General features: G+C 34.4%; 1 long non-coding RNA gene across 3 annotated transcripts; it reads right to left on the reverse strand.

Annotated features, from left to right (window-relative positions):
* Positions 1 to 10: 10 nt before the first annotated feature.
* On the reverse strand, positions 11 to 20,436 carry LOC115622995. 3 transcript variants are annotated; one of them, XR_003995367.1, is made up of 4 exons: positions 20,357 to 20,436; positions 19,450 to 19,672; positions 385 to 448; positions 11 to 219 (listed from the first exon to the last, which is right to left on the reverse strand). It is a non-coding gene; the product is annotated as an uncharacterized LOC115622995 (long non-coding RNA). The 3 variants fall into 3 exon arrangements; XR_003995365.1 differs by having other exon boundaries at positions 20,256 to 20,427; XR_003995366.1 differs by having other exon boundaries at positions 20,326 to 20,421.
* Positions 20,437 to 20,862: the final 426 nt, after the last annotated feature.

A 20,862-nucleotide genomic window follows, 5' to 3' on the forward strand; every position in this document is an offset into this window, starting at 1 on the left:
CTTTGTTTCCTTTTCTGCTCCTTTTGTTTTACTGTATTTGTATAATTGTGTTTGTGTGAGTGTGTGGGAGAGAGAGAGAGAGAGCGTGTGTGTGTCTATGTGTTTGTGTGTGTTTGTGTGTAAGTGGGGTTACTTTTCCGATTGTTTTACGCTCTGTGGGCCACTGCGAGGAAAATGGAAGAGAGGGGGAACACAAAGTTGCCGACCACGCAATGGAGCCTGAAATTTTCGGTACACATTTTTGTAATATCATTATTGGGCATTACGCTATCACTCCAACAACACGAAAAAGACACAACAACAACTTTGCAAGCATTCTTTTCTGTTGGAGTCGGCGATTTTTTATTCTTTTTCTTTTTTGTTTTATTTAAAAGAGTATTCTACCTTTGCTTTTACTGCAAACTATTTTTGCTGCATTTCTCCGGCACTTTGAGGCACGGAAAGGAACCTGAAATGGAGAAAAGAGTGATATTAAATTTCTTTGCTGGTATGTAAGGCCCATCCGTCGCTTCGTGTAGAAGTGTGAGATAATATGTATGTACATATGTACGAATATGATAGGGAATTTCGTAATAAATATATAAATATTTTGTTTCCAAACATTGTTCTACTGACGCTGAGAGATGACAATTGGTGATAAGCGTTTAATAGTTTCGTCTAATCAGCCGATTATAATCAATTCGGTACTGAGATAAGCAATCCTTTCCTTTCCACAAAGTAAAGTGTGGTTTTTTAATAAAATGAAATATGTTTCAATTCACATCAAAAATAAAGCTTAAGCCGAGTTCACAAATATGTAGATATTTACACATTATATTTTAATTACGAATTGCGTTTTCATTTCCAATAAAAATAATGAAAAGAAGAACTATCTTGATTAACCTTTTAAATATTTGTTTTCAGAGTTAAACTGGAGATGCACGAATTTAATTTTTGCGTCTTAAGAATAATATTATTTTTAGTTTAACGAGATACCATTTTTTCTTCTTTACAAAAGTTCAGCAGCGCTGCCTAATTTTCCTCTGCAAACATTTTATTCAGAAATCGCATAATGTGATACGATTCGAATCGGCTTAGAATTCTAAGAGTGCTCTCATACATATATAAAAACAATTTTAAATTGTCGTGTTATGGCCAAATCTGCAGGCCAATTCGCAACATATTAAAAAAAAAAAACAAAATGAATGTTATTTTACATTTTAATAATTGGTTGAAATATAAAGTTGATCGGAACTACTATGGAAAATAGTCTTTGGCATTCAAGCTCTTAAACATGAAGACTTTTAAATTACTCTTGTTCTCAATGTATTTTCCTTAAATCGTAAGAAGATCATAGTTCCCAAATATTTTTGCAACGGAAAGAAGAAATCAAAGCCCATTCCAACTGCCATCAACCGCAAAAATAATTATCGTATTATACATCTGTTTGCTTAAATCTACGAGAATACGGATATCGCATTAAGATATAACAGTGTTATCCCAGCATTTTGAATTAACTCTGAAATCGAGAACTATGTTAATTTTTTTTAAAAAGTTTATCAATAACCTGCCACTCATCCAAATGTACTTTGACTCATGTACATACATAGATAATGAAAAAATGTTTTGGGGCTTTGTTATTGAAATCTGCCTTCGTTATGAACTTAATTATTTAAATATTATAGCATGTGCTGATAGGCCTTGTCCATGAATGTTTACAGAATGTCGAACGTCAATGATAAAACCGAAAACAACAACAGTAAACGAAAAAAGCCAACAACAATAACAATAAGTGACGAACAGCTGGCGAACAAACTCCAACATGTCTGTCGTTATCGAAAAAGCTGCCGCATGATTGAGTGCAGAGAAATGGTGTTTTTGTATCTGTTAGATACTGACAAACACACGTACACACGCCTTCGTAATTTGAAAAATGCATTTACATTGTCGGAACATGTATACAGATATTGTGGTTCATTATAATTGGGGCGTGTTCAGCGCTAAACGCAAATGACCAAGAATTGCCCTTAAAGTGAACGCTAATTAAGGCATGCACTTTAAGCTAATCGAGTTCGTAGTATCCGCAGTGCTCACAGAGCTGCCCATTATCCGCTTAGATTGCAATTTTCAAACCACTACCCTCCTACAACCCGCGTCCCGCTCCATTTCTGCAAACTTGTTAACTCGACGGTTGAAGCGAAACTTGCCGCGTATGCCAAAATCGGAGAGAAAGAGAAACAAGCGGAAGTTGCCGTTGTTTGCATATATGTTTGTTAGTATACTTATAGTTCTTGTTGTTGTTATTACTTTTGTTGCTGTTGTTGTACTTATTATAGTTGTTGCAGACATTTCCAATTATTAAAAGGCGCGGCAGCAGCTGTTCGCGTGCTTAACCATTTTAAAAACCATTTACATTTACATTCTGCTCCGCCATCCCCATCCCCATCCCCATACCCATCCCGATCCACATCCGATACGAAAGTTCATTGGCCATTTTGAAATTTGCTTCAATTGCATGACGCTGCTAAAGTTGGGCGCCATTTTTGCCACGATTTGCATGTGTTGGCGCATAACTTTATATGGTAATATTGTTTCCTTACGACCGAGAAACGATACTGCGCATATAAAACGCAACTGCAACCATCTGAGAAATGTATTCATACGCATTTATCTTCCAACACCAAACGGACACCATACATATTCTTTTGTACATATAGGAATGGCCATATCTATGACTTATTTACATTCTATATTTTTTGAATGAATAAAAGTTTCATGTGCTTCGTTGTAAAATATATACACAAATGTGCACGGACAAAAATGGCGCCAAGTCTAATATCTTAATATCGAATCGAATATTTCGATTATATAGTAATTTAGCCTACAGTTCAGTACTGAAGACAATCTTGAGTAATTGGCCATATTTGTTTACCTACAAAATTTAAATTTATGAATTGAGGTAAAGCAAGAGAGAGGAATTATTATTATTCAATTCTGTTAAATAAAAAAAGTATAAAACCAAAAAACTAATTCTTTAGAATTTTTCTTTAGAACATTTTCTTTAGAACATCATAGATGAACAAAACAGAATATTAAAATTAAAATGGTGCTTCTCAACAAGATTATTTATTTAAAGAGAAGACTTATAAAGTAAAAATTAAAAAAGTCTATACAACTACAATATTATTTATGTGTAAAAACAAATTCGATTGGTTAGGGGAATTTTATATTCATATGTAAGTATGCACAACAAAAAATCGGCATTAAAAATCAGCTAAGCTAAATATTTTTCAACCTTGATTTGATATATGTATGTATTTTAGTTACTTCGGTAACCGTAAAACACAAAAAAAAAACTGCCAAAAAAAACTTTTCGGTTCATCCCCCAAAGTACCGAATGAGCGTAAATGCAAATTTTCAGACTTCATTTCATTCATGCTTCATTGGTCGCTCTAATTTTTTACCCAGTTTTTATTGTTATATCGCCGCTCTTAATTTAACATCATTAAAAGTACAATGTGCCCCGTAATTTATGCAATATTTACACGACTCGCAATTGTGCAACATGGCGTATGATTTCAAAAAAAATATGTATACGGTGGTAAGAAGGAGTATTTCCCGGTCATGTTTGTTTATGCAGTCTGTTTGTTTGTGCCATATAAATCAAGCAATAAGTTTGCTGAACAATAAGAGTAGCAGAAAATTTGTGGCAATCATAAAGTCTAGAAAAAAATTGAACATCAAGTTCATAAAACTGCGCAACCACGGACACAGTCAAATGAATAAAGTTGTGCACATAAAAAACGTGGTCGTTTTATTTTTTCCACAAAAAGACAATTTGTACTATACTTGAATATCTAATTATTTCCGACAATAATTAAGAATTAAATCTAACATAATCGAAGCTTGTGATTAGCTTGAAAAGGGCATTGGAATAAACTAGAAGGTATAAGGTATACGGTATAAACTAGAAGGCAAGATAGACAAATCCTAACCGAAAACATATCAGCAATATTATCTGTTTAGACACCACAGATTTATGCTTGACACACTCTTATAAGTATCAGAGATTGATAAAATGACAGTGACAAAAAGTTATTTAAAACAATTTTAATTTGTTTTTTGAGTGGGTACTCCTCAAGAATTGAACCTGCTCGACTCTATCATACCATTTTTGTTTATCTTTTGATTAATATGGATTGCGAAAAACGCAATACACATTTTTTAACTGACAGTGGTTACCAATTTCCAAAGTAAACGTACTCTTATCGGGCGTTGCGTTAATTGCCAAAAAAAATTCCCAAGACAAAAGAAGAAGTACTTGAGAGAAAAGATAATCGACGCACATTATGTATATTTTTGCTCGTTAGCATGCTCATAAATCATAAATTGAATATTTTTGGGTTTATTGATAAATATGAATTGGGAAAATACGCGATAAAGATTTTGATGGCCATTGCACAAAAAAATTCAATTTTTAAAGTAAATTAAAACTGGTCGAGCTTTGTGTGGACTGCAAAATAACACATTTTTGAAATAAAATGCGGTCAACTCTCATCGCCTGAATGGATTGCCAAACTATGCCATGATAGTAGGATAACAGTAGTGATACATATTCCATTTTCAACTTTTGGAGCAGCTACGAAAGCTCTAGCGGTAACTTAACTTATAAACAAGTGGTACTACCTAAATCATATTGAAGTTTTACATTTAAATTGCGTTTTCTCTAATCGTAATATTTATGACGCTTTACATGTTTTCAATTGAAGAAATTTGAATTTCAAACCGCAATACATACAAAAATAATAATAATTCACATCAAATGTGGAAAATCTCTTTGACAGAACAGTCAACAAACATTTGAAATATTGTAGCTGAAATTTAATAAAGATACGCAAATAAATATGTATACAGATGCATGATAGCTGGTACTATATATGAGAAAACACAAATAAAACTGAAAATCTCATTTTGTGAATACCTAACAACGAGAACTAGGTAAAGAAAAAAACATGCAAAATCATTTTAAATACAATTTAATGTCAGAACTTAACCCATTTACATCACAATTCTACGGCCACAGCCTCGTCCACCAGCCACAGACAGCAAAATTGCGACAAAACGCAGGAAGGCAGGGCAGACATATAAACACATAAACAACAACAACAACAACAATGGACTGTGGCGCCGCATTGCAGAGTGTAAAACCAAATACCACAAGTGGGTGCAAAGTGCTGGCAAAGTATCAGTAATGGAGTCGCAGCCAAAGCCCCCGCGTAGACCCCAATGGTACGGTTGCAAAGGAGGCAGCGCTCCAGTGTTGCACTCGAGACCCGGATGCCTATTTCTAGCGGTGCGCCATCAATGTCCTTGAATGGAAATGTGCGGGTATATAGCACTATACTGTACACAGTAGGTGGTGGCAATTGTGCTAGACAGTGGAAAACATATGTATCTCACATAACATCCGATATACAAATATCTATAATTGTATATTTCTAATGTTATCTGCTAATGTTCTATCTGGCAATTACTTATTGCAAAAAAAAAAAAAAATGATTAATGATTACCGAATGATGATAAGTCTCTCGTAAATCAGTAATTCCTAATCGATAATTACCCGGTGGAAGCGCCCAATGCTTAACTCTTATGGATCTCACTGATAATATCTAAATGAAATGTCAAATATGGTAACAAATCCAAGCCAGAAGTATTCGAATAAAAGCGAATACTAACACGAACAAATTTTAAGTACACTTTTTCACTTACTCCTAACTTTGCAAAACTTGTATATTTTTACTAAATATTTCGAAAGAAGACACGGGACTGGGTCTCTCATATACACATATCATAAGAATGAGACATCATAGGATCTTCTTAAAAAAATACAGAAAATACAAATACCTTTCAGTAAATTATAAAAATAATATAATAATAATAATTATTTAAACATATTCTCATCATATCAGATTAATTAGGTATTTGATTACGCGTTTCATCAGCATACTATATCACTGACTTATAATCGTCTATTACAATTCGTTTTATTGACAGACAGATTGATGACAGATATGAACAAAACAGAGTCTTAGAACAGACAGCACATACTTCAGCATATGCTATAGAAACGAAAATGAATAATAATTTTACATTATTTCAATAAAAATAAGCAACCACACAACAAGCTACGCTATAGCATTTTATGGCTAAAAGAAGCATGTCTTTGTATCATTATTATAAAATAGGAAATGACATTAAATCTAAAAACATTGTTATGTCCCATTGTGCAATGATGTAAGTTTAGGTCCGCTCTAGACAAGCGAATGGCGATAATGGTAGTCCTCTTGAAACGTTTGTCTATTTTAGTAGCCTGCCCCAGGCAGCCAACTAAAAAGTCCTTCTGCGTTTGATGCTCACTATTCAATATATAGTACATACAATTCATAATCGTGACGCCAGAACGCGTTGACAGACTGGCGCGACATCTTAATACATAGAATGAAATGTCCCACTGTTTCGAGACATCCAGTCGTCATGAAAGAGCGCGTGTGTGGGCGAAAAAAACAATTGCATAATATTTGGCGCGTTAGGCACGTACTGAGAGGGCAAGCCGTCAAGTTGGCCCCAAGAGCAAAAGTGAAACCAAGTGTCATGTGGGGGAACGAACTCTTTGCATGATTTGTGTGGCAGCCTAGGGGCTTGGCAGGCGAACTTATTGCATTTGTCTAAATGAAAACGGGGATTTCCAGAGGCGCCGTCTGCGACAACACCATTCGCCCCATTCGCCTCATTCGCCTCATTTCGCTTGTGTGCGACTTGAATTGGTCTCGGTTTGGTAGAGAAGCTTGCAAATCATATTTCAAATTTAATGGATTCGAGCTGAAAGCAAGGCGAGTGCCTCGATCTCGTTTAATGCCTCCTTGGTCATGTGAGTTATAGTATAGCGAAGGAAATAAATGTAGCACCGCTTTAGTTGAACTTGTAATAAATGTTGTAACTTTTTAAAATTATGTTCTACATACTTTATCAATTGAAGGAAAGTTTATATTAGGAGTTCACTAACAAGTTTAGTTCCATAAACAAATGTAAAATATATTTGGGATTAATTTAAATACTAATCAAATAATAACCACAAAGGCGTCTTCAATGTAATTTAAATAAATATCTGCCAGATTCCAAACTTATTTTGTATATCAATTGAAGGGTAGATTGCAGTTTATATTAAGAGTTCACTAACAAGTTTAGTTCCACAAACAAAGGTATTTGAAATATATTTGGAATAAATTTAAATACTAATCAAATAATAAGCACAACGGCGTCTTCAATGTAATCATTACATAATTGAATGAAAACAAGACATTTAACTAAATATGTTCCAGATTCCAAACATATTTCGTACTTGTTTTCTTTTAGAGCTGCAGAGGCAGTTGTTGCCATTAGTCCTTTATTGCAGGATAGTGTAGAAAGAGATTTTAAAAGAATCTTTTTTAAACGGTCATATGAAAAATCATAAAGCGGCATCAACAATCAGAACAGAGAATATCGCCAACGCACCCTTATTGAAGTAATTTCGAGCGATAATGAATCAGTCTCTTATCATCATGAATAGCCTTAAAAGCAGTTTCGTTAATTTGAAACTTATACAAATGTATTGGATGAAACGAATCGCCTGAATAAGACTGATAAGATAAGCAGAAGAAAACCATAATAGAAGTTGGACTTCAGCTATTAGAAAAGATCAAATTGGTAATTTTCTTTAAGCCTGCCTACTCTTTAAATATAATGGCTTTGCTATTAAATATGTAACGAACCATAAAATTTAATCGTAAAACAATTTGGAACCTAAGCTTTATGCATTCAAAATCATTTGAATTATGACTAGAATTTAGTCAGTCCTTCAAAGACACTTACAATTAGTGCTATTAATATGTACCACAACAAAATTAGAAGCTAAACCTCAATATAAGTACTAGTATATGTAATGTATATGGACGGTTTATAAATGAACATTGTTTTGATTTATGGGCACAATATTCTATAGCAGATTTTTGCCACATTGGACACTCATTTAAATGCTGAAACCTATTTCCAATAAAGCAATAATGTACCCAAAATGTGCATAGTCAAATGGCTAAATGATAGTGGCATTTAGACCACAACATAGTCGTAACGACGACAGTTCCATAAAATTTATGGCAACAAATTAGTGTATAACACTTTACGACCGCCTGCTGATGACTGTGGCAGTTAAGTGGGTAGGGCCCTACCGCCGTCATTAGGGACTAAGCATTTCCACAACTGTGGCACAATACAATGGAACGACATTCTAGACTTAAAAGTATATCTATGATTTAATTAGGAGGGAATCAACTCAAAGTTGTAGGCATTATTTGTTCGATTTTGGGTACAGATAATGAAATATCAATTAGAATGAGCGCATCTGCAACTTATACTAGCAATAACAGCTTAAGGATAATTATCTTAAATAAAAACAAATCATCACATTTTGATAATAGTCTGACTATTCATTCGTTTTATAGGTTACCTAAAATGTATTTTTGTAAACAAAAGAACAATAAATACAGCCATTGTACATAATTAGTTACGTGAGTATCTTTGAAAGAGTTCCCCAAAAAGCTACGCCTATCATCAATCGAATGCACGCACACCTTGGCTAGCCAGCCACCCCGTAGGGTTCGGCGATGGGGCAACTGTTGCGCCCCAATTCGATGGGTGTGTCCTGTGCCTGAGCCACAACAGCAACAACGCGCTTCTATATACATATATAAGTATTTGACAAATGCAACAGTTGAAAGAAAATCGTTAATGCTGTCATCGAAGCGAATATTCTTGCCTTTCTTTTGTTCGAAGTTCCAGTGTGAATCACATCTAATTTTTAAATCTATCTTTATCATATCTTTGGGGGGATTATTGAGATTTTAAAAAAGAATACAAATACACGAATTTATAGCTACGATTGTTCGGTTATTGCGCTCTCTTCCATATATTTATGACACGTGATATTACACGACCTACCTACCTATCTGTGATTATATATTATCACAATCTATCGATAGCTGCGGTTATCAGTACACTGCGAAAAAGATGATTCATTGAACTTTGTTACACTTTCTTTGACAAACATTTTAAAATGGTGTTCAGAATCAGTATGTGCGAGCTATGTATATGAGATACATATATTTTGTTTGTTTAAAATCCCCAGCAGCTGACATTAACAATACTATTCAGTTTTTAGATACATGTATTGTGAAGAAGTGGGATATTTTAATTAATTTACAATCATTTTTGTTATTTGGAAGTGTGGAAGCGTATATAACATATATATATAACAGACAGAAAGAAGCGTGATAATCCAATGTTGTAGGTAAATAAACACGAGAGTATAAATATAATCAGCATGTCGCGACGAATCGATATAGCCATAACCGAATGACCATCTCAATGAACAAGAAATTTTGAATCGCAACAGGTATATGTATATATACATATGTATATACTGGTAGACTTGTCTAATCCATACGCAGAGCAAGTTCATTTGAAATCATATATAAAGTAGCCTCATTATTGTATATAGCTGACATCGGATCAATCATGCTTTACAATATCTATCTTAGGGAAGAAGTTAATCGATTGATCATTAAATCAAAAAAATAATTTGCAATATACATATATGTTACAATATTGTTTAACAACGTTTTCGAGCATTTAAAAACTTACTACAAATATTCAAAAGGTATTATTGTTGTTTAAAACAAAATGATTAACACAAACCATATACTATAATTAAATTTAAAATTAAGGGTTAAAGGTGGATCATACCCGATTTTTAAATAGCACTTTACGATAACCATGCTGCTTATATTAATTATCATAGGTATAATACAATTTGTTAATAACAACAAAAACTCGGCGAGTGAGAAACATTTTATTGCAATAAACAGCAGAATTGCGGAAATTCAAGACCTCAAGTTTTCAAAACGAGGTGACGACTCAGCATATGCGCTAATTGGGCAGTAAATACTCGTATGTACATACTACTTGTTCGAGAATGAAAGTTCAGTACTATTGACTAGCCCTAGCCCTATTGCGAGCTAGTCACTATATTATATTTTATGTGCACTTTGTTGCAATCAAATAAAACATAAATTTCTCAAAACAAAATTTCTGTACAAATAAGAACAGCTAAGTAATACAACTTACAGCGGCAATTTAAAAACAAGAAAGGAATGCTAAAGTCGAGCAGGCTCAACTCTTAAATACCCTGTACCACCCCACAAAAAAATAAATTAATTTAATTTAATTAATTAATTGATTTAATTTAATTAATTTAATTAATTAATCGGGAAAAATGAACAAACTCCTTTCTCGGGCTCAGGAGAATCTGTATACCAAGTTTGGTTATTCTAGCTCTTATACTTGCTGAGATCCTTGCGTTCATACAGACGGACGGACGGACGGACGGACAGACGGACATGGCTATATCGACCCGTCTTCTCATCCTGATCAAGAATATATATACTTTGTGGGGTTTGCCACGCCTCCACATTCGCACAAAACTAGTATTCCCTTTCACCCTTTGGATACAGGGTATAACAAATGTCTCACAGCCGATAAGTCGAAATTCAACCATAAACTTATATGCAGATAAGTACATATCTTATGGGTGTGTTCGCATTATTTTTTTTTTTACATGAACGCGGCCGCCGCCAGTCTGCGTTCTTGCTGAGTTGTGGCCGACTCTTCGGCTGGGCATTTGCGATAACTATAAATTTATCATGAATTAGTATGTTTGTTGAGGTTTCTGTTGTTTCTGCTGTCGCCGGGTAAAGTTGTAGTTGTAGTTTTTGTTTTCGGCATACCAGTTTAGTACGCAGTTTAGAACAATGGACTGAAACGGAAACTTAGATCCGCACGGCTTATCTTTACCAGCAATAGGAAAACTCGCCTGATATGTGCTGATGACCTTACATATATTGCAGTATATTTTAGGATCATAAAAATATGTACGAGTCTATTGAGCGTGCTTGTCTCGTGACAAATGTGTTCAAAAGTGCCTTTAAAAATGTTTAATGGGCAGTATTTTTTTTATTGATTTATTTAAATTATACAAGTACATACAAATGATTCACAAAAAATACTACAATTTTTTTAAAAGTGAGCGTGCTTGTCTCGAGACAAATGTGTTTAAAAGTGCCTTTAAAAAATTTAATGGGCGGTATTTTTTTTATCGATTTAATTGAATTTCACTTACAAATGATTTTTAAAAATAATAACACCTTTTCTTTTTGAAATTTTTTATATCTTTAGGAAATAAAATTAAGAAATATTTAAGTTTACTAATTAGGTTACTAAACACATAAGTAAGTCTGCTATTTTTTATGGATATTTGTATTTCTGCTATCAGAGATTATTAAAAACCTTGTTTTGATTCCACAAAACTAACGCCTATCGCTTATCAGCCCCTTTAGCATTACATGTCTGAAGAAAATTTGACATATATTTAGATATTAAATTGAGTCTAAAACGTTTGATTTCTTCAAGTTTAAGTGTAGTAGATATTGGCTTGGGTCACTATTTAAACATCACGACTGTTTCCAAGTGAAAAATATACATGTATAGTATAGATCTATAAATAGGATAACATTACGAATGAATAACCTTATCAAGAACATACAAGTTTCACTTTGAACAAAGAAAGTTTATGAAAGTTTGCAGTTGTGTTTTAATATTTTTGGGTGTGCCCCATTTCCACAAATTTGGCCCAACAATTGCCAATAATCGTAACATATTTCACAACAAGTACCAATAAAACAACTTGATAACAGCAGCACTTTTTATAGGTAAATAATCGATACTATTTTGGACGGAATGAGCATTTTTGTGATTAAGTCATGTGATAGTTAATTTATGGCTTGATTGCGACAATGTTGGATTTTAATACCAGAATTCGTTTTCAAGAATTTAGTATACATACGCCCTGATATCAAACTATTTGAGCCACAAGATTAGAAAGAACAATATAATTTTTTTATATAGATATAGCTTTGAGAAAAACAAGTTCAAGATTTGAAGGAAGTGCTTAGTTAGTGTAATATGAAGAAATTAACATATAATTGGCATTTAGAATGAGGCTATGGTTCGATTAAGTAGTTATTCATCACTTATGCTATTCTACCCATACCTAGCTGAGTATACTATTGTGGAGGACAACTACCGTCACTCTGATTATCTTTTTCAGCTTCTTGAAGAGCTTTCTGATTATCCAACAAAGCGGATATGATTGTATCCACCCATTATCTTGATGCAATCACCAATAGCTTACCAAACACTGAAACCATCCTTTGATCGCCAATCAAATTTTGTTTCTCCCACATAGACAGTATCTCAGTTCATTATTCGATTCGCAAATGGGGAAGTACTTAGCACACATACTTGTACGCTTAGGAAGAAATTTCAATTTCGTTTTGCAAACATTCAGATAATCGCATTCGAATGCGTCTGCCAAATGAATTTTTTGACACAACGAAGTTCATGGCTGGCAGCCAAGTGAGGAAAGTGAAATATTGTCCAAAATTGGCAATTAAATTAGATAACAAAACAAAGTCAGGAACAAGACAGAACATACGACAACGAAATTGCAGGAAATTGGAATGCAGGCAACGAAATAACAGTCTGGGGGAATCGAAACAAGTTCAAGTGTTGCACAGACAGGCAGACACATGCATAGTTGAATGGCGTCCAAGAGTCAGCTCGAGTTTTGTTTTTTGGCCCAGAAGTGAAGCCATGGTCCGAGAATGGCCAACAACAGCTGACACTGGACGATGATGACGCAGCAGACAAATTGCCAACCGACTACTAGCATGATTTTCTTGGCCGGCTGGATACGAAAGTAGCAAGCAAAACAAAGGAAACCAGCGGACCAACTTGGCAACAGGATGACATTAGTTTTTGAACAAAAAATATACATACGAGTATACTGAGTGTGTGTAGTCAGTCAGGCGTCGGCACACATGGCGCCGGCCGACCACAAACTTTTTTGCCTATGCTTTAAGTTTGTTGGCCCATTGTTGCTATTGCTGTTGCTCTTCCGGCTGCACTCGCTCGCCAGACAACGACCAATAGAGTTTTGGCCAAAAGACAGTCCAACTCTTGGCAACAAATTCAATTTATGTTTATTTGTGAAAATATTGCCGTTGTCGTTCTAGTTCTATACAATGAATTTCTCGTTCTCTCTTTCGTTGTCCTTGCTAGCGCACAGTTGGCATTTTTAATTTAAACTACCGCACGGAATTGCTTTCGCAATGGCATTTTAAAAATTTAATTGCTATTGGTGCAGACGACGCCTCAAGCAATGTGGGTCTGTCTATTAGACCAACCAACCAACCAACCAGCCAACCAACCAACCAACCGACCCACCAACTCTCTTACACTCTGTCTCTCTTCGGTTCGCAGCCAAATTGCAAGTCAGCCGAGCGTTTGTTTTTGTGTCATGTTTGTCAATTTGGCTGAAGTCCTTTTCCTGCTCGCTGCTCTTCTTACTGCTGCTCCTGCTTATGTTGTTTTAGCTGTTGTTGTTATTGCTGTTGCTGTTCTCTGTTTACGCAGTCGGTCGTCACTGGCTTGGTAAACGTTACGGCTTACGTTGGCCACCGAACTACAGACGCATATACACGTACATATGTATATATGTGTATATAGTATATGTTTACGAGAATACACAGGTAGAAAAAATTTGCATTCTTTAATCCAGGACTCTTCCTTGTACTTATATATAAATACGAGTGTATTTCAATCTAATGCCTTAGGAAATCGATTTGAAAACCAAAGCCGAGTTCCAACGTTTCCCCTTTTCCTTACCCTTTAAAAGTTAAAACTGTTTTCATTCAGCCAAATGGCGCTGCCTATTTCGAGGAAAGGGCATGTAAACTATTTCCAGTAATTGGCTGTAAATAAAACACAATTCAAATTCAGAACAGTACATTCGTACTTATGCTAATTTTCAAGAACAATCCAAGCATAAAAAACATAATAATAACAAAAAGTAAAGGTAAACTAACTTTAAGAAAACAATTCTCTGAATAAAATTTCGTTTAACAATTAAACGAAACAGGACTTGATACTAAAACTAGTAAAACTATTTTAATCACAGTTTAATGGCTTGCTTGAATAAGACTATAATTACCAAATGCTTTATTTTCGATTATTATTAATAAATAAGTTCGTGCACTTTAGAGCTGGAATCGTTCCCAATAAGTTGACTGTCCTTTTTTCCCTGTAATTGAATCGAAAATTCTTAAGTTTATCTGTTTGCACACAGATTTTCGTTATTTTGCGAGTAGGCTTTGAATAGTAATCCCGAAATTTGTTTGTTTTACCAAAAAAAAAAAACAATACATTCACTATAGAATGTAATCATTGAAGTAACATTATAATCATGGCATGCTTGTGACACTCGACAAATAGCATGCAAATTATTTGCCAGTCTGACCAAAGCCTTAGGTTTAATAAACTACAGTAAGTACAGTAGTTAAAGAACAAAGAGAGAGCTGTACTTTTGTTACGAATACAATTAAATTGTGGTTATAGTATGTACGTGATTAAAGAACAACAGATGTGCAATTCCTACTTCTCTTATTCATATTTTAATGAAACTGATTTTTTTTTTTTTGCACAAGTTGCATCCAAATAAAAACCAGTTGTCTGTGAAAATATAACGTAGCTTTAAACTGCGCGGAAATAAAACAAAGGTTGTTCTTTAATCAAATAATAAATAGCCAATTAGTTGTGATTAATTTATAGCTATGTTTATATCAAAATTTGCATAGTTAACTTAGACAATCAATTACGTATTCAACGCAATAAATTACCAAACATAAACTGAGTGCAATATTTCAATTTCAACAACAACCCTTCTTGAATCATTTGCTAATGCAAAAGCTAGTCGTTTCTTGATGGTATTTTGAAAAGTACAAATTTTCAGCATCATTCTGTCATGTTCAGTCCGATTCGCATTTCTGGCTGGCGAATAAAATACAATATTTTCGGTTCTTATCAAATGACAATCTCTAGCTTAAGATACATACAACTACTGTCTAACTAATATTTCGCTGCCAGGGGCTAGTTCGCTTTACTTATAGTTGTTGCTGTCGGTTTTGTTGAGCTTATGCCTGCACTTAAAAGGAAAATAGCAAGCTTCTTGGCTTGCATTTGACAACTTTATGACAGCGACGTCCAAATTGCGAGAATGTTTGAGATGTCTGCATTTGGGGATCCGCCCAAAGCCCGGAATGCAGGACGCTCGACATAATTCGTGTAGAGTGCTGCATTTCGGGCAAACAATAATATAATATACATTCAACAAGCATCTACTCTAAAAGCCCAGATAAGCATTTCCAAAATTTAAATATAGAACATTGAACAATTTAATTTCGTAGAAATTTATGCACTTCAAATATATGGAACAGATCTTGTATGCTTATTTTGATTTATATTTTCCTATAGCTTTCAAGGCACTCGTATGATCCAGTTGGAAACATATCTAATCCCTATCGTACTTTATGATACGTTTTCCACACTCTCAAATTTGTTGTTTCTATTGTAGTTGCGGTTTCAAAATGAATATAAATATTCAAAAAAAACTTAAATTCTTTGTTAAGCTTATGGATTTTGCGTGCATTTTATTCCACTCACAAGATATATTTTCAACTCAGCCATATACTTGTAGTTTAGAGTTGTGTCTTTGATTCTTTTTATTATGTTATTTTTTTTAATTTTTTTTTTTTTTTTCATAAAGTTATAAATAACATTTACAAAATACAGAGATATATAACCATATTTTAAAGTTGATCAATCAAAGATAACATCGTTTTGGATGAGACTTCCAAATATCCTGAGGTATCATACAAAACACATCGTTCAATAAAATAAGAATGAAATAAAATGGGACTAGTTTGGCGTCCCTAGCTGTTATGGTTGAAAAGTTCTCGATGTTCATACGAACTGATAATCTATATCGATATGTCCCCACATGCTGCTCATATAAATTTCCATGACTAAGTATAACATGGGCTCTTTCTGCCTGTTTTTAACATCCTAGTATACCCTTTCATCCTTCGAATAAAGGGTATAAGAATAAAACAACGATCGAACAAACGAACTCATGGCAGAAAATAACGATAAACAAATTTGCTGTATTCATCAACATAAAGAACAATATGTTCAGTTGTTCAAAAATTGTTCGTAAAAAATAATTAAATTTAACTGAATAAAGAACTCTCAGAGAGTGTCTACATATATGATAAAATTTCCCTAAGAATTGATAGTGGGCTTCAAAAAAGGTCGTTTCTTCTGTTTAAATTGGAATTAAATATGTAAACCAACAAATTAGGCGGATGAGAAAAGAGCTTACCACGAATAATAGCAAGACAACAAGCGAGCGAAATCTTAATTGTCATATTGGTCACGACAAGGGGTGTAGAAAGGCCCCCTTGCTGGGGTAAAAAAATTAAAGCGCGACACAAATTACTCGGCTACCAGAACACACACACACTCACACACATCGACACACGCACGTGCTCGTACTTGCGCTTAAATTCCGTTAACAAAGGCAGAGCTACGTTTGACAGCCGCACTGCGCTACTCCCAATGGGGGAGGGAAGGCAACGTTGTTGCGGTGCCTAGATGAGAATATGCCAATGTGGTTGTTACTCTCTCTGTGTGTGTGCGTGTGTGTGTGTGTTTTTTGTGTGCTTATGTGTGTGTGTGTGCATAAGTCCTTTGGCGCACCTCGGGGAGCCTTTGTTAATAATTTTTCTGCTCACAGATTTCGCACGCACGCACATGTCAAGGGGACAGGCTAACGACCAACCTACTAATGTGCCAACCTTCCAACCTGTGTACCAACCCATCAGGCCAAGCATTTGCATATTCTCTCACTCACCCCGACTGTGCATCCTTTGTTTTATTATGATTACAAGCATGTAAATTTGATTGAAGCCTATGAGGGAAGAGGGATGGGGGCGTGTGTGTGCCTTGTCTTCTTGCCACAACATGTTGGGTCAACAATAATTTAAAAACAAATGACCTTAGCCAGGCACATCAAATTATTATTATTAAAAATAAATTATTAAACTATTTTCATAGAACTTTAGATGCCACTAAATTCACTAGCCTTTTCCTAAAGCCAACAATAATGAATCACAATACTTTTTAAAATCAAACAGTTTATAATAAAAAATATAAGAAACAATATTCATTTCAAAAAATAATAAATATGGAACAAAGAGAATAAAAATAAATTCTTAACATAAGACTACGTCTATTTAAGTGTTAAAAGAATTATATTTATTTTGCCCGCTTACGACACCAAAATTGTTTTTTCATTACTTACTCGTGATGGCCGTAAGTGAAACATTGTTCATTATGTAATAATGTTAATTTGTAATACGCTATATAGTATACTCTTATTAAAAGCGATTGACTATGCAAATAGAAATATAATTATAAGTGGTGGTGATAAATGTTTTAACCAAACAGAGAAAAATATATTGTTACAGCTATCAAGTAGGAAAAAAGTTATTAATATTAAACAACTTTTAACAATAACTGTAAAAAAAGGGTACACAATTCTTAGTCATGTATAGTAAGAAACTTTACCCAACATACTTGTATACCTAAATACATACAATTTTAAAAGAATAGTTATAAGGAATAAATTTAAAATTATTTGTAAAATAAAACCATTTAGAAATTTTAAAAAGAGTTTAGGTACTGGACAACTTCATTGTAAGTTTAAAAATAAACGTGCGTAACTCCTATTCCTCTCTTCTAGTAACATATATGAAAAAACTATATATTAATTATAACATATGGAAATACTTAATAGAATGAAATCCTATTTTGGTGACTTTATTACCTTTGTGTTAGGCTCTTGCGGTAATACAGACAGATTGATGACAACAAAGGCACGTTTAAATCGGGAAAGGGATTAAAAAACAAATTCAATATCGGAGATAATATGCAAAATTTTTAAAGAAGTACGGAAAAATAAAATATTATGCAAATAATTTCACAGGCAATGATTCAGTCAAAAAAAAAAAAAACCTAAAAAACATTTCAAACCACAAAACGTAGTTGGAAGTCATACTCGCGTATAGGGGATATTGGCATATAAGCAGCAATCATAAATATTGAATGTGTGGAATGAAGGTTTAGAACTCATGCATAATACACAAGTCTTCACGATGATGGATGATTCATTTGAAAGTTGGTTGGCTAAAAAAAATTAACGGATATGACAACATTATTTATTTACAACCCAAGCTTAAAGAACACCCTTATATAAACAGTTGTTTTGAATACAAACAGAAGCACACAAAATAACGGATATAAGAATTATTTATCAACACGTAGAAGCATTGTGAAAATCTAATCTAATATAAATGTATATATATATATATATATATATATATATATATATATATATATATATATATATATATATATATATATATATATATATATATATATATATGTATACTATAGCATTCATAATTGAATAATCTTTAGTCACGGTTTAAAGCAAGAATACTTTTGTTTTAAGTTCAAGTTATCTGCACGCTCAGAGAATGTGGGTTAGTTGGAAAAATTTGCTGACAAAATGCTGACTTGTGCTAATACGTTGTGAGCGAACATTTTTTTGTTATACTTGTAGGAATTCTCAACGATAAGTAGTATACCAAAGTTTCATTAATATCGCGAGGGCGCTCATTAACATTTGAATTTCGATGATTTTAGAAAAAAAATGTGTATAAGCTTAATTTCATTAAAGAATGGTTTACAACTCCCAAAAGTAGTTTCAATGATTAAAAATTTGCCTATTTTGAAGTTGACACCAATATGATATTAAGAGATTAAATATGAAAATTGGTCTTTAAGCTTACATATATTTTGTTCGTCATTTGAGTAAGAAGGTATATGCATATTATATACACGTACATATATCCATATGCTAAGTTCACGAGTAGAGGAGCACATACTACTTGCAAGTTCAAGAAAGCCCTGACAACACCATTGGCAACCCAGAGCACGGTTGTTAACTTAACCCCTAGGCACGGCAAGGAAAGCAGAATGTGCGCATAAACATTGTTGTGTACACCGTACACCCCTTATTTCTGTTATTGTTGTGACCAGCACACTTCCTCTAGGGAACTTGAACGCTACATTTACACGAGCCGATGTGCCCCATTAGCAGCTGTTTGGCTTTTCAAGGCAAGTGACGACGCGGCACATGGCGCTAATAGAATGGCACTAATAACATATTGTACACACACATACACACACTCCAGGAAAGCGGTGTCTCTCTGTCTGTGGCTGGGGTTATGGGTGAGGCTGGGGCTGGGACTTGGTCTGGGGCTGGGGTCGTGGTGAGAGTAGGTGCCAAGTACTTACCTCTAACGCTTCTGCCAACTTATTAGCGCTGCTGTTGGCTTCGAGTTTGAAGATGGCGTAGGTGTTAGCTTTAAAGGTTGCTGTGCCATGCTAATCAAAAGCTGTCCCTTAGGCAGTTAGCCGTTGTTGCCGGGTTGATGTTGTTGTGTTAATTTTTTAAAACGATTTTGCACACTTTTTCTTTGCGTATTTGTGATGTGCAAATGCAATGTTTTGTTTTTTTCTATTTTTGTATCATTAGAATACAGAATATGCATGAAATGGGAATTACAAGAAAGAGACGAACACTTTATATTATTATATTTGTTGCTGTTGCTATTACTGTTAGCTTCATTGTTGTTGTTTTTGCTGTTGTGCCGTTTCCAGCGCAACTTCGTGGGCGCAACAGCAACAGAGTATATCCATAGCAGGTGTGAAGAAGGCAGAAAGGAAACGCACCCCGAAAATGTGTAAATAAAATAGTAAAAAATATAGGGAAAATAAAAAAGAAACACTCCAACAACAAGAACACATGCACGCGGCATGAAAAATCGAATGAGCTGTTGGTCGTTTGGTCGTCCTGTCGCGTCGACAGCAACCGACAACCGAGACCGAGAGAGCCTGTGAGAGCACCGTCGCCTGACAGTCTGTCTGTTTGTCTATGGCAACAACAAAACTTGCGCTTTTGTTTTTTGTTTGTTTTACACACTTTTTAGAATGCGGATGCGGCGTTTTTCAAGGAACCTTCTAATTTTTTGTTAGGATTATGTATTTTTTCGCACAACATAAAAACCACATACAAATACACACACTATGTACATAAGTACCTATACCCCCCACACACGATGAATGAGACAAATATTGTCTCTTCCTCTGCTATTTTTAACCAAAACACACTTTATGTTGTCCAGGCGGTTGGCAGACTAACTGTAGATTTTCTGCTCGCGACGCAGCAGCTTAGCCTTGTATTTCGGGCAGCAGGCAAACAGCGCACTGTTATGCTCCGCTGTTGAAACGCGACTAAAGCAAACGCAACGAATTGAAAGGCAAAACCGTTGCTGCCTTTTAACCTAACAGCTGCACTTAACATTGTGCATTGCAAAGCGACTGTTAGCTGGCGGTCGATGTCAAATCTCTGTTGCGCACACTGTTATTTGTCGTTCTGTTAAAAATGTGGGTGGCATATCAGCTGGAGTGACTGTTAATAACAGCGCTTGGTTGTTGTTATCAACAGTGCACAGTGCCGCTTGGGCCATTAGTCTGTCAACGAATTTGTCCAGGAAAATGGACCTTCAGATATGTACATAAATATTCTTACCCATTTTTTGTTCAATATATAATATTAAATCAGACATTATAAAATTTATATTACGGATGAGTCGCTTTGTTAAGATTATTATAAAATAGCTACAATAGATTTGCCATACTATTTCA

This window comes from Scaptodrosophila lebanonensis, unplaced genomic scaffold (assembly GCF_003285725.1).
Source record: "Scaptodrosophila lebanonensis strain 11010-0011.00,11010-0021.00 unplaced genomic scaffold, SlebRS2 tig00000043-arrow-pilon, whole genome shotgun sequence".
Lineage (NCBI taxonomy): Eukaryota > Metazoa > Arthropoda > Insecta > Diptera > Drosophilidae > Scaptodrosophila > Scaptodrosophila lebanonensis.